General features: G+C 41.6%; 1 long non-coding RNA gene across 3 annotated transcripts in view; it reads left to right on the forward strand.

Moving 5' to 3' along the window:
• LOC135099669 (uncharacterized) overlaps positions 1 to 14,839 on the forward strand; it is a 341,412-nt gene that overhangs the window by 23,678 nt on the left and 302,895 nt on the right. The gene's annotated exons all lie outside the window — the stretch shown is intronic.

The raw sequence follows: 14,839 nt of genomic DNA on the forward strand, positions 1-14,839 counted from the left end.
AATAAAAACGGTAATGACATGGACATAACAATGACATGTGTACTTAGATAACAGTGAATTATGAAAATCGTTACGTATCACAAATATGTAATATTCTCGTCTTGCAGAATAGTACGAGTGTAATTATTTTCAAAGAAAAGCATCTCATGTAATGTTTTCTCATGTTAGATGTTAGCTCTCTAAATGAAGTTACAAAAAAAACAAACAAACAAACAAAAGAACTGAAACAGCTTTCTCAACTTCTTTTTTTTATGTTCTATTTTTTCACACTTTCTGGTCTTTACTTCTTAGTCTTTACTTCTTTCTTTTATTCTTTTTAGCTCATACTTAGTTTTCCCTATCTTTTTTTCTTTATAACGAATTTTCCATATTCTCTCCCTTCTTATCTTCTTTTTACCTTCCTTCTTTTTAAAACGCATGTCCCTTTTCTTCCTCTCTTTTTTCCCGACTGAACTTAATGGTAATTCTCTCTCTCTCTCTCTCTCTCTCTCTCTCTCTCTCTCTCTCTCTCTCTCTCTCTCTCTCTCTCTCTCTCTCTCTCTCTCTCTCTCTCTCTCTCTCTCTCTCTCTCTCCGTTATTTTTTTGTATGTAAGAGGGCCACTGAACAAAGACAACATTAGTATTGAAAAAATAAATAAATAAAAAGGCCCACTTAATGCTAGTTGCTATAGAGGTCAAAGTGATAAAAAAAAAAAAAAAGGATAAGTGTCTTGATAAAAAAAAAAAAAGGATAAGTGTCATTGGTTGCTCTTGTGTTTTGTTACTGCTAATGGTTTCTTGGAATATGCCTTTTTTCCCCCTTATTGTATTACACTGGTTTTTTATTGCATTCGTGTAACATCCAGTTATGTAATCTGTTCTTATGTAATGTTGATTAATTTGTGGTTTCAATAAGAAGGATGGCCTGTTTTGAATTACTGTAGATTAAGTTTCATGTAATGTGGCTCGTAGTCTAGTGTAATTTGCTCTGATGTAATACTAAGTGATTTATTTATTTATTTTTTTTTTCTCTTTAATATAAGTTACTTTGAACTGCTATAGTGCTAGTTTTCAATTCCTTCTTTCTGATTCTACATACGTATTACTTTTTTTTATGTAATATGTCCCGATGTGTTTACAATGTTCGTTCAGATAAGATACTAGAAAGAACAGTGTAGAATCCTTTCTATTTTTTCCCCCACGCGTTCCCTCCGTATTGATTCTTTGCATGTTACATTTACTGTGTGCGCTAGCCGTTGAGCTGTCTTCATCACGTTCGGTAAAATAGTTACTAAAAGAATAATATAGAATCCCCTTTTCTCTCCCGTGCGCTCCCTTTTTGTTAATTCCATGTATTCATTACTTTTGTTTCTTTTGTATTTTATGTCATACGCTCGGGCGTGTTAATTGTTCGGGTACCAAAAGAATAGCATAGGTCTCCCTTTTACCTCTCACACGCGCCCGTTTTCTTACTTTTCGGGAGGAGATTCGTAGAGAGCGTGACATTTTTACGGGGACTACTCCAATTCTATACAGATTTGCTGAAAAGACACATTAGATAATAAATCTCATGAGAAAGAGAAAAAAAGAGAGAAAAAAAGACACGTAATGCACAAATACGTATAAACTTACAACAAAAACAATTTTCACACCTAGCATGCATTTAAACACTTTCTGCACTTTATTTACACCAGTTATATGAAAAGTGCTTGGAGTATTTTTAGATGTAACTTGTAACCTTTTTCTCTTCTCCCTCACTCACTCCCGCCCTTTGTCAGCTAGCCGGATGTCCGCAGTGCCTCCCTCCCGCTTTCTCTCCCCTCCTCCTGCCGCCTTAGGTCAGTAATTGTTCATGTTAATATTCTTGGCAAATGGAAAATCACAACAATGCTTATTTATTTTATGTTGAGAGAGAGAGCGAGAGAGAGAGAGAGAGAGAGAGAGAGAGAGAGAGAGAGAGAGAGAGAGAGAGAGAGAGAGAGAGAGAGAGAGAGAGATGTAAGGAAAAAAAAAGATAAATACAAGGAAATAGAGGTGGTAAAAGAAGGCACACGAAGTATAGAATTAGATAAGGGATTCTTAGAGAGAGAGAGAGAGAGAGAGAGAGAGAGAGAGAGAGAGAGAGAGAGAGAGAGAGAGAGAGAGAGAGAGAGAGAATAGGAACAGAAGCAACGTGGATGGTTAAAGGAAATATCAGAACTCCTGCATGGGGTGACCAGGAACATGCAGACAGTCATGAGAGGAGAATCTTGTGTGAGACTTCTTGATGCTGTACTGGAGACATACAGAGGCAACTGCTACTGGTGGTGGTGGTGGTGGTGGTGGTGGTGGTGGTGGTGGTGGTGGTGGTGGTGGTGCTATCAGAAATAAGGAAGAAATAAATACTACATTGGTGGATGGAAAAATACATGTAAACGGGTACCTGAATATTTGACGTTAGTTCTTTAAGATCAGTTGGCTTTGGTGAGCTTCCTAGCAAATAAAAAAATGAACAAGTAAGTAAATGAATGTATAAATAAACGAAAGAAAACAGAAGGAAAGAAAAAAGAAAAAACAAGTCATTGTTTTACTGTTAAAAAAAAAAAAAAACAATGAAATAGATAAATTGTAAGTGCGCGTACATACTCCGTTCACACACACACACACACACACACACACACACACACACACACACACACACACACACACACACACACACACACACACACACACACACACACACACACACACACACACACACACACACACACACACACACACACACACACACACACACACACACACACACACACACACACACACACACACACACACACACACACACACACACACACACACAGTACACATCTCACTCCAACCACGTGCGTCTGAGTCAAAGGAAGATAGGTGCGTACCACTCACTGTATCAGCCCACCGTGTGTCAGTGCCAGGGACCTCCTTAGCGGCAGTGAGGGGAGTCATGTGCAGGGGAGCTGGCGCCTTGCTGCTGCATCACACAGTCACGAAACAGCAGATATGTTAGTCGCGCCGCTGTGCTTCGGGGTAGATGAAGGAAGGGGGAAGAGAATGTGGTGCAAGGAAGGACTCCGTTAAATTACAGCTGGAGAGATAGATAGATAGATAGATAGATAGATAGAGAGAGAGAGAGAGAGAGAGAGAGAGAGAGAGAGAGAGAGAGAGAGAGAGAGAGAGAGAGAGAGAGAGAGAGAGAGAGAGAGAGAGAGAGAGAGAGAGAGAGAGAGAGAGAGAGAGAGAGAGAGAGAGAGAGAGAGAAAATGTGTGTGTGTGTATGGGTGGGTGGGTCTCTCTCTCTCTCTCTCTCTCTCTCTCTCTCTCTCTCTCTCTCTCTCTCTCTCTCTCTCTCTAAGAACTTGTCTGATCTATGGTGAATGGGCAGGTAAAAAAAAAAAAAGAAATCATAGCCAATTTTTTTTTTTTTTTTTTTTTTTTTTTATGTAGGAAGGATACTGGCCAAGGGCAACAAAAATCTAATAAAAAAAATGCCCACTGAAATGCCAGTCCCTAAAAGGGTCAAAGCAGTGGTCAAAAATTGGTGGATAAGTGTCTTGAAACCTCCCTCTTGAAGGAATTCAAGTCATAGGAAGGTGGAAATACAGAAGCAGGCAAGGAGTTCCAGAGTTTACCAGAGAAAGGGATGAATGATTGAGAATACTGGTTAACTCTTGCGTTAGAGAGGTGGACAGAATAGGAGTGAGAGAAAGAAGAAAGTCTTGTGCAGCGAGGCCGCGGAAGGAGGGGAGGCATGCAGTTAGCAAGATCAGAAGAGCAGTTAGCATGAAAATAGCGGTAGAAGACAGCAAGAGATGCAACATTGCGGCGGTGAGAGAGAGGCTGAAGACAGTCAGTTAGAGGAGAGGAGTTGATGAGACGAAGAGCTTTTGATTCCACCCTGTCTAGAACAGCAGTATGAGTGGAACCCCCCAGACATGTGAAGCATGCTCCATACATGGACGGATAAGGCCCTTGTACAGAGTTAGCAGCTGGGGGGTGAGAAAAACTGGCGGAGACGTCTCAGAACACCTAACTTCATAGAAGCCGTTTTAGCTAGAGATGAGATGTGAAGTTTCCAGTTCAGATTATAAGTAAAGGACAGACCGAGGATGTTCAGTGTAGAAGAGGGGGACAGTTGAGTGTCATTGAAGAAGAGGATAGTTGTCTGGAAGATTGTGTCGAGTTGATAGATGGAGGAATTGAGTTTTTGAGGCATTGAACAATACCAAGTTTGCTCTGCCCCAATCAGAAATTTTAGAAAGATCAGAAGTCAGGCGTTCTGTGGCTTCCCTGCGTGATATGTTTACCTCCTGAAGGGTTGGACGTCTATGAAAAGACGTGGAAAAGTGCAGGGTGGTATCATCAGCATAGGAGTGGATAGGACAAGAAGTTTGGTTTAGAAGATCATTAATGAATAATAAGAAGAGAGTGGGTGACAGGACAGAACCCTGAGGAACACCACTGTTAATAGATTTAGGAGAAGAACAGTGACCGTCTACCACAGCAGCAATAGAACGGTCAGAAAGGAAACTTGAGATGAAGTTACAGAGAGAAGGATAGAAACCGTAGGAGGGTAGTTTGGAAATCAAAGCTTTGTGCCAGACTCTATCAAAGGCTTTTGATATGTCCAAGGCAACAGCAAAAGTTTCACCAAAGTCTCTAAAAGAGGATGACCAAGACTCAGTAAGGAAAGCCAGAAGATCACCAGTCGAGCGGCCTTGACGGAACCCATACTGGCGATCAGATAGAAGGTTGTGAAGTGATAGATGTTTAAGAATCTTCCTGTTGAGGATAGATTCAAAAACTTTAGATAAGCAGGAAATTAAAGCAATAGGACGGTAGTTTGAGGGATTAGAGCGGTCACCCTTTTTAGGAACAGGTTGAATGTAGGCAAACTTCCAGCAAGAAGGAAAGGTAGATGTTGACAGACAGAGCTGAAAGAGTTTGACTAGGCAAGGTGCAAGCACGGAGGCACAGTTTCGGAGAACAATAGGAGGGACCCCATCAGGTCCATAAGCCTTCTGAGGGTTTAGGGCCAGCGAGGGCATGGAAAACATCATTACGAAGAATTTTAATACGAGGCATGAAGTAGTCAGAGGGTGGAGGAGAGGGAGGAACAAGCCCAGAATCGTCCAAGGTAGAGTTTTTAGCAAAGGTTTGAGCAAAGAGTTCAGCTTTAGAAATAGATGTGATAGCAGTGGTGCCATCTGGTTGAAGTAGAGGAGGGAAAGAAGAAGAAGCAAAGTTATTGGAGATATTTTTGGCTAGATGCCAGAAATCACGAGGGGAGTTAGATCTTGAAAGGTTTTGACATTTTCTGTTAATGAAGGAGTTTTTGGCTAGTTGGAGAACAGACTTGGCATGGTTCCGGGCAGAAATATAAAGTGCATGAGATTCTGGTGAAGGAAGGCTTAAGTACCTTTTGTGGGCCACCTCTCTATCATGTATAGCACGAGAACAAGCTGTGTTAAACCAAGGTTTAGAAGGTTTAGGACGAGAAAAAGAGTGAGGAATGTACGCCTCCATGCCAGACACTATCACCTCTGTTATGCGCTCAGCACACAAAGACGGGTCTCTGACACGGAAGCAGTAGTCATTCCAAGGAAAATCAGCAAAATACCGCCTCAGGTCCCCCCAACTAGCAGAGGCAAAACGCCAGAGGCACCTTCGCTTAGGGGGATCCTGAGGAGGGATTGGAGTGATAGGACAAGATAAAGATATGAGATTGTGATCGGAGGAGCCCAACGGAGAAGAAAGGGTGACAGCATAAGCAGAAGGATTAGAGGTCAGGAAAAGGTCAAGAATGTTGGGCGTATCTCCAAGACGGTCAGGGAATACGAGTAGGGTGTTGCACCAATTGCTCTAGGTCATGGAGGATAGCAAAGTTGTAGGCTAGTTCACCAGGATGGTCAGTGAAGGGAGAGGAAAGCCAAAGCTGGTGGTGAACATTGAAGTCTCCAAGAATGGAGATCTCTGCAAAAGGGAAGGGGGTCAGAATGTACTCCACTTTGGAAGTTAAGTAGTCAAAGAATTTTCTTATAGTCAGAGGAGTTAGGAGAGAGGTATACAGCACAGATAAATTTAGTATGAGAATGACTCTGTAGTCGTAGCCAGATGGTGGAAAACTCGGAAGATTCAAGAGCGTGGGCACGAGAGCAGGTTAAGTCATTGCGCACATAAACGCAGCATCCAGCTTTGGATCGAAAATGAGGATAGAGAAAGTAGGAGGGAACAGAAAAGGGGCTACTGTCAGTTGCCTCAGACACCTGAGTTTCAGTGAGGAAAAGAAGATGAGGTTTAGAAGAGGAGAGGTGGTGTTCTACAGATTGAAAATTAGATCTTAGACCGCGAATGTTGCAGAAGTTAATGAAGAAAAAGTTGAGGGGGGTGTCAAGACACTTAGGGTCGTCGACGGAAAGGCAGTCCGACCTGGGGACATTTATGGTCCCCTCCCCAGATGGGGACTCCGAGGCTGGTGTAGGAGTCGCCATGATTTTAAAATTTTTTGAGTGAAGGGTGTGTGTGTTATTAGGTGCTTGTAGTTTTTGTGTGGAGGAAGAGAGTTGTCTTTAGAGGGCAGGCTGTGACTACCCCCTTGTGTTGTGAGACACAAAGGGAAACGTTCAGTGAGGTCACAGCTGGGTTTAATGATAAGTTCACAGCACCCCCTGAACAGTGCTTTAGACCTCACTGGGAGTAATTATCGTTTCGGCAGGTGTCTACTGCCTCCTCCTCCAATTATTTTCTTCTCGTTATATTTTTTTTTTTTTTTTTCTTAATTAATTTATTTATTTATTTATTTCGTGGCTTCTTTTGTATTTCACCCTCATATTTCTATTCTTTTATATTTCACCCCATATTTTTTTTCTTTTAATATTTCAGCCGCATGTGTACTTTGTCTCGGTGGCTTCACGATTTTGTACAAGTTTTCATCTTTTATATGTAGAATGCATTTAAATTTACAAAGGGGGACGGTATGTTATCCCACCAACACAAGGGACTGACCTACACACACCTTACTGCAATTTGAACCTTTCTTTGATACACTAATGAAGATAAATACTCCTACATAAATCAATCAGTGTCTTTTACCACACGCCCACACCACTTTTTTTCCCAGAATCCAGCCAGCAGGTGTCGGATGAAATTACTTTTTAAACACGCTTCCTCATTTTTCAATCGTGAAATATATTGTTATATCGTCTTTTCCTCGTCTTGTTTACGCCGCCCCATGGAACAATAAGGGTTTTGCTTGAGGGTGACGAGGATCCTGGTGGCTGTGGTGTATGCTAGATGCGTAACTTTTTCACCGGTAAAGATAATATAACATCATTTTTTCATTCGAGTAACCCTGGACAGTTTTATCAAGCAGGAATAAAATGATAGACACTGGAAGGTTTGTACTAATGTGACCGCCCCTTTTTTTATATCAGTGGAGGAGGAGGCAGTAGACACCTGCCGAAACGATAATTACTCCCAGTGAGGTCTAAAGCACTGTTCAGGGGGTGCTGTGAACTTATCATTAAACCCAGCTGTGACCTCACTGAACGTTTCCCTTTGTGTCTCACAACACAAGGGGGCAGTCACAGCCTTCCCTCTAAAGACAACTCTCTTCCTCCTCACAAAACTACAAGCACCTAATAACACACACACCCTTCACCCAAAAATTTTAAAATCATCATGGCGACTCCTACACCAGCCTCGGAGTCCCCATCTGGGGAGGGGACCATAAATGTCCCCAGATCGGACTGCCTTTCTGTCGACGACCCTAAGTGTCTTGACACCCCCCTCAAATTTTTCTTCATTAACTTCTGCAACATACGCGGTCTAAGATCTAATTTTCAATCTGTAGAACACCACCTCTCCTCTTCTAAACCTCATCTTTTCCTCACTGAAACTCAGGTGTCTGAGGCAACTGACAGTAGCCCCTTTTCTGTTCCCTCCTACTTTCTCTATCCTCATTTTCGATCCAAAGCTGGATGCTGCGTTTATGTGCGCAATGACTTAACCTGCTCTCGTGCCCACGCTCTTGAATCTTCCGAGTTTTCCACCATCTGGCTATGACTACAGAGTCACTCTCATACTAAATTTATCTGTGCTGTATACCTCTCTCCTAACTCCTCTGACTATAAGAAATTCTTTGACTACTTAACTTCCAAAGTGGAGCACATTCTGACCCTCTTCCCTTTTGCAGAGATCTCCATTCTTGGAGACTTCAATGTTCACCACCAGCTTTGGCTTTCCTCTCCCTTCACTGACCATCCTGGTGAACTAGCCTACAACTTTGCTATCCTCCATGACCTAGAGCAATTGGTGCAACACCCTACTCGTATTCCTGACCGTCTTGGAGATACGCCCAACATTCTTGACCTTTTCCTGACCTCTAATCCTTCTGCTTATGCTGTCACCCTTTCTTCTCCGTTGGGCTGCTCCGATCACAATCTCATATCTTTATCTTGTCCTATCACTCCAATCCCTCCTCAGGATCCCCCTAAGCGAAGGTGCCTCTGGCGTTTTGCCTCTGCTAGTTGGGGGGACCTGAGGCGGTATTTTGCTGATTTTCCTTGGAATGACTACTGCTTCCGTGTCAGAGACCCGTCTTTGTGTGCTGAGCGCATAACAGAGGTGATAGTGTCTGGCATGGAGGCGTACATTCCTCACTCTTTTTCTCGTCCTAAACCTTCTAAACCTTGGTTTAACACAGCTTGTTCTCGTGCTATACATGATAGAGAGGTGGCCCACAAAAGCCTTCCATCACCAGGATCTCATGCACTTTATATTTCTGCCTGGAACCATGCCAAGTCTGTTTTCCAACTAGCCAAAAACTCCTTCATTAACAGAAAATGTCAAAACCTTTCAAGATCTAACTCCCCTCGAGATTTCTGGTATCTAGCCAAAAATATCTCCAATAACTTTGCTTCTTCTTCTTTCCCTCCTCTACTTCAACCAGATGGCACCACTGCTATCACATCTATTTCTAAAGCTGAACTCTTTGCTCAAACCTTTGCTAAAAACTCTACCTTGGACGATTCTGGGCTTGTTCCTCCCTCTCCTTCACCCTCTGACTACTTCATGCCACCTATTAAAATTCTTCGCAATGATGTTTTCCATGCCCTCGCTGGCCTAAACCCTCGGAAGGCTTATGGACCTGATGGGGTCCCTCCTATTGTTCTCCGAAACTGTGCCTCCGTGCTTGCACCTTGCCTAGTCAAACTCTTTCAGCTCTGTCTGTCAACATCTACCTTTCCTTCTTGCTGGAAGTTTGCCTACATTCAACCTGTTCCTAAAAAGGATGACAGCTCTAATCCCTCAAACTACCGTCCTATTGCTTTAATTTCCTGCTTATCTAAAGTTTTTTAATTTATCCTCAACAGGAAGATTCTTAAACATCTATCACTTCACAACCTTCTATCTGATCGACAGTATGGGTTCCGTCAAGGCCGCTCTACTGGTGATCTTCTGGCTTTCCTTACTGAGTCTTGGTCATCCTCTTTTAGAAATTTTGGTGAAACTTTTGCTGTTGCCTTGGACATATCAAAAGCCTTTGATAGAGTCTGGCACAAAGCTTTGATTTCCAAACTATCCTCCTACGGTTTCTATCCTTCTCTCTGTAACTTCATCTCAAGTTTCCTTTCTGACCGTTCTATTGCTGCTGTGGTAGACGGTCACTGTTCTTCTCCTAAATCTATTAACAGTGGTGTTCCTCAGGGTTCTGTCCTGTAACCCACTCTCTTCTTATTATTCATTAATGATCTTCTAAACCAAACTTCTTGTCCTATCCACTCCTACGCTGATGATACCACCCTGCACTTTTCCACGTCTTTTCATAGACGTCCAACCCTTCAGGAGGTAAACATATCACGCAGGGAAGCCACAGAACGCCTGACTTCTGATCTTTCTAAAATATTCTGATTCGGGCAGAGCAAACTTGGTATTGTTCAATGCCTCAAAAACTCAATTCCTCCATCTATCAACTCGACACAACTTTCCAGACAACTATCCCCTCTTCTTCAATGACACTCAACTGTCCCCCTCTTCTACACTGAACATCCTCGGTCTGTCTTTTACTTATAATCTGAACTGGAAACTTCACATCTCATCTCTAGCTAAAACAGCTTCTATGAAGTTAGGTGTTCTGAGACGTCTCCTCCAGTTTTTCTCACCCCCCCAGCTGCTAACCCTGTACAAGGGCCTTATCCGTCCATGTATGGAGTATGCTTCACATGTCTGGGGGGGTTCCACTCATACTGCTCTTCTAGACAGGGTGGAATCAAGAGCTTTTCGTCTCATCAACTCCTCTCCTCTAACTGACTGTCTTCAGCCTCTCTTTCACCGCCGCAATGTTGCATATCTAGCTGTCTTCTACCGCTATTTTCATGCTAACTGCTCTTCTGATCTTGCTAACTGCATGCCTCCCCTCCTTCTGCGGCCTCGCTGCACAAGACTTTCTTCTTTCTCTCACCCCTATTCTGTCCACCTCTCTAACGCAAGAGTTAACCAGTATTCTCAATCATTCATCCCTTTCTCTGGTAAACTCTGGAACTCCCTGCCTGCTTCTGTATTTCCACCTTCCTACGACTTGATTTCCTTCAAGAGGGAGGTTTCAAGACACTTATCCACCAATTTTTGACCACTGCTTTGACCCTTTTATGGGACTGGCATTTCAGTGGGCATTTTTATATTAGATTTTTGTTGCCCTTGGCCAGTATCCTTCCTACATAAAAAAAAAAAAAAATCATAACCCTAAACCTGCTGTAGATTTTTTTTTTTTTTTTTTTTTTTTTTTTTTTTTGTTCTGTTTGAGGGGACATTGTAGCTGGTCAAAGGGTTAAAGGTTGCGAGTTCGATCTTTACTCACGGCAGCTGCTCGGTGTGAGAGGGAGTGTTTCCTTGTAACCCTTTCCACCACCACTATTATTTGTTTTCTTGGAGCTGACAGGAGAAAAAATTCAGAGATGTCACTGCCAGCAACTGAGTAATGGGCAGTTGGAATCCTTAAGTGGCTGTAGTTCTGTTTCTTCCCATTGAAATTGTTTGTGGTTACTTAAATAAAATCGGTGTTACTGTCATTGAGGACTGCAAAAACCCACTTGGTCCATACAAGGCACTTAAAAAAAAAAAAAATTACGAATCATCACCATCATTATTGTCATCACTATAAATTCATCCAGCCTCCTTTTGAAACCATATAATGTTTGTACACCTGACCACGTTTGTTCTTGTTAAGTTTGTTTTATTAATTTACAACTCCATTTGGACGAGGCAGGCGAGAGGCGAGGTCACGTGGGGCTCGTCATAGAAGCCTCGAATATCTCTCTCTTGCCGTGAATACTGAAGTAAGGCTGGCTGGCTGGCTGGCTGGCTGGTAGGTAGGTAGGTATGTCTTGCTTTATTTCCTCTCTCTTACTCCTTTACGAGAGGAGCATTGCAACACTTCTGGTGGGGAAAGTGCAAGAGTAATATATATATCTCTCTCTGTCTTTATTTTCTCTCCTTTACTCCTCCTTTCCTTTACGAGGGGAGTGGCTGAATGATCTTTTTGGGAGTCTATTTAAAAGTAGTAGTAGTAGTAGTAGTAGTAGTAGTAGTAGTAGTTGTTGTTGTTGTTGTTGTTGTTGTAATAATAGCAATATTTTTTTTATGTGGGGTACTGGCCGAGGGAAACAAAAGAACGAAAAAAAGGCTCTCTGAAATATTAATAGTGATAGTGGTAGCAGCAGTAGTAGCAGCAGTAGTAGTAGTAGTAGTAGTAGTAGTAGTAGTAGTAGTAGTATCTCCCTTCCTTTACTCCTCTTTCTGTCTTTCCTTTATTTATGGAGCTCAGAAAGCCTTTTGGCGGCAAGAGTCAGTGAAATTACCATCTCCCTTCCTTTTTCCTCTATTATTTCACGAGGGACGATACGGAAGCTTTAGGTGGGAGTTTGGGAATTTGTAGCAGTTTGGGAATTTGTATCTTCCTTCAACACTTCCCTTCCTTCACTCATTTCCTATACGAGGGAAACAACAACGCTTTTTTGGGGGGTAAGAGAAAATGTAGTGTCTTTGTTCGTTTACTTCACTCCTTCTCTTACATTTAGCAAAGGATTTGTAAGTGGGAGTAACATTAGTCGTCCTTTACCTCTTCCTCCTTCATTCCTTCCTGAGAGGGCCATTTGAACACATGAGCCGGGGGATTCCAAAGCCTCCTACACAATTTAGGACCACCGTGCAGCGTCCTTTTCTATTCCTCTCAAGTTTCCTTTGTGTTCTCGGGCCAGTCTCCTTTTGTTGTGAGGGAGACAAAAAAAAAAAAAAAAAGAGAGAAAGACACCGTGGCCAGTCATTCATTCGCCTTCATCCACCCACTTTAAACTCATGTGTTCCTCGCATATTCCTGCTGTTTCTCGTGTCTGTATTCAGTTCCGTACATCTGCCTTTGTATTCCACGATTTCAAGGCCTGCGCGGTGTCTACATTTCATCCTTCCCACATTTCTGTCTCGGATTGCTGTTGTATACAAGACTTTAGGTTTTAGAAAAGAGTGAAATGAAAGTGAGGGAATGGAAGTGTGGTGGTGGTGGTGGTCGTGGTGGTAGTGGAGTTCGGAGGAAAGTGTGGCAGTGTGGAAAAGTTGTAATAGAAAGAAAGGAAGGAAGGGAAGGGAAAGAAAGAAATGGGAATGCGTTGTTGTGGAAAACTTGAGAAAAAAAGAAGGAACGAAATTGGGAATAAGTTTAGTGGAGAAAAAAAAGAAAAGGAGAAAAAGAAATGGGAAATGCATTTTAAAAGGAGAGAAGGTAAGAAAAATAAAAGAAAGAAAGGAGGAGAGAAATATATGGAGAATTCGTAATAAAGAAAGAAAAATGAAGAAATATAAGTATGTCTTAATAAAATAAAGAGAAAGAAGTATAGACAAAAGAATGAAAAATAGAACAAAAATAAAAAAAAATAGGCATACGTACATTATAGAAAGAAAAACTAAGATAGAAAAAAGGAAGGGAGAAAGAAAAGGAAGAAAGAAAGAAAAGAAGATAGAAGGAAAAGAAAAGAAAAAGAAATAGAAATACATCACTGAAAATCTTAAAGGTTAGAAAAGAGAAAGAGAGAAATTAATGGTGAAAGACACTCTTTAAAGAAAATGAGAAGTGACGCAAGATTATAAGATCCACGAAACAACATCTGTCAGAACGCCATCTTTGAGAGAGAGAGAGAGAGAGAGAGAGAGAGAGAGAGAGAGAGAGAGAGAGAGAGAGAGAGAGAGAGAGAGAGAGAGAGAGAGAGCAAGCAAGCAAGCAAGCACGTGAAGTTCTTATTTATTTCCTTCCATCCGCTACCACTCCTCCTCCTCCTCCTCCTCCTCCTCCTCCTCCTCCTCCTCCTCCTCCTCCACATCGCCTGGGTAGTAAGTAGTGTGGGTTGTGGTGGTGGTGATGATTACCGAGAAAAATAACGAGAACAGTAAAACTTTTTTGTATTTTTTTTCCGTCATAAAAGTTGTTGTCAAATACTGAAGATATGCACGAAGATTGACATTGGTGTGTGTGTGTGTGTGTGTGTGTGTGTGTGTGTGTGTGTGTGTGTGTGTGTGTGTGTGTGTGTGTGTGTGTGTGTGTGGATTTATTGTACTGCGGGTAATTTACATTTTTTATCTATTTATTTTTTTTCAAGTCGGTGTACTTGACGGTTAAAATGTTGTATTTCTTTTCTTTCTCTTCATCACATTTATTACTGTCTTTCATAATATTCCTGCTTTGCGTTAGATGGACTCTCTTTTTCCCGGTTACTTAGTCACAGACAGCCATTCGCATACACACAGCCTTCAAAAAACCCAACACCTCCGCTACTGTTTGTTCTTTCTTTGCGTTCATTTGTGTACTCATTTAAACAACCTCAGCAGATCCAGCATTTCTGGTGCATCTTTATATTTATTTATTTATATATTATTTATTTATTTGTTTGTTTTAGGGTTTATTTGCGTACCTGCTCGTTTGACCAGTCTCCTAAAACACTAAAGGAAGGAGTGCTAAACACCCCTTCCTTTGTGTTCCTTTGTGTATCTTCTCACTTAAAGCCTTGTACTACAGTAAGACCCATCTCGGCTATATACTATTTGTCCTTCCTTTGGGTTTCTTTGTGTACTTGCTTATTTAAACGGCCTCGTGAAGCCAACAACTCAGCTATACACTCATTCTCTCTTTTGTGTTTCTTTGTGTCTCTGCTTACTTGAACACCCTCGTAAAACCAACATTTCTACTGCTGTCTGCTGTTCCTTTGTGTTTCTTTGTGTATTCGTTCATTTAATCACCTTCGTTAGACAACATCTCTGCTGCTCACGCCTTCCTTTGTTTGTTTCTTTGTTTATCTGGTCTTGGAAACAGCATCGTGTAAGACGCAACATCTCTGCTACTGTTTGTTCTTCATTTTTGTTTCTTTGTGCACTTCTTATGATCCAATATTATTGCTACACACTTTCTTCTTCCTCATTTTCGCTACTGTATGTTACTTATGTGCTTTTCTTTGTGTAGTTGTTCATTTAAACAACTTCGTTAAGACCCAACATACCTGCTGTACACTATTTCATCCTTTGTGTTCCTTTGTGTATTTATTCATTTCTTACGCGCTACAGTAATATCTGAAAATATTACGGAACTGTATTTGCTCAGCTGTAAATATGTTACTTTTTTTTTTGACATCTTTTAAAAAAATTAGTTTCGGTGTTACATTTTTTACTGGGTTAACGGTATTCACGAATTTACTGTTCATTTACCGGACGCTGCAATAATATGTGGTTGTCCAGCAGCGGCCACTCCTCAGGCACCGTTATCACTCACAGGTACTGACTGGTCTTTGGTTCCGTTATGACGCCCGC

The sequence above is a fragment of the Scylla paramamosain genome, chromosome 4 (assembly GCF_035594125.1).
Source record: "Scylla paramamosain isolate STU-SP2022 chromosome 4, ASM3559412v1, whole genome shotgun sequence".
Lineage (NCBI taxonomy): Eukaryota > Metazoa > Arthropoda > Malacostraca > Decapoda > Portunidae > Scylla > Scylla paramamosain.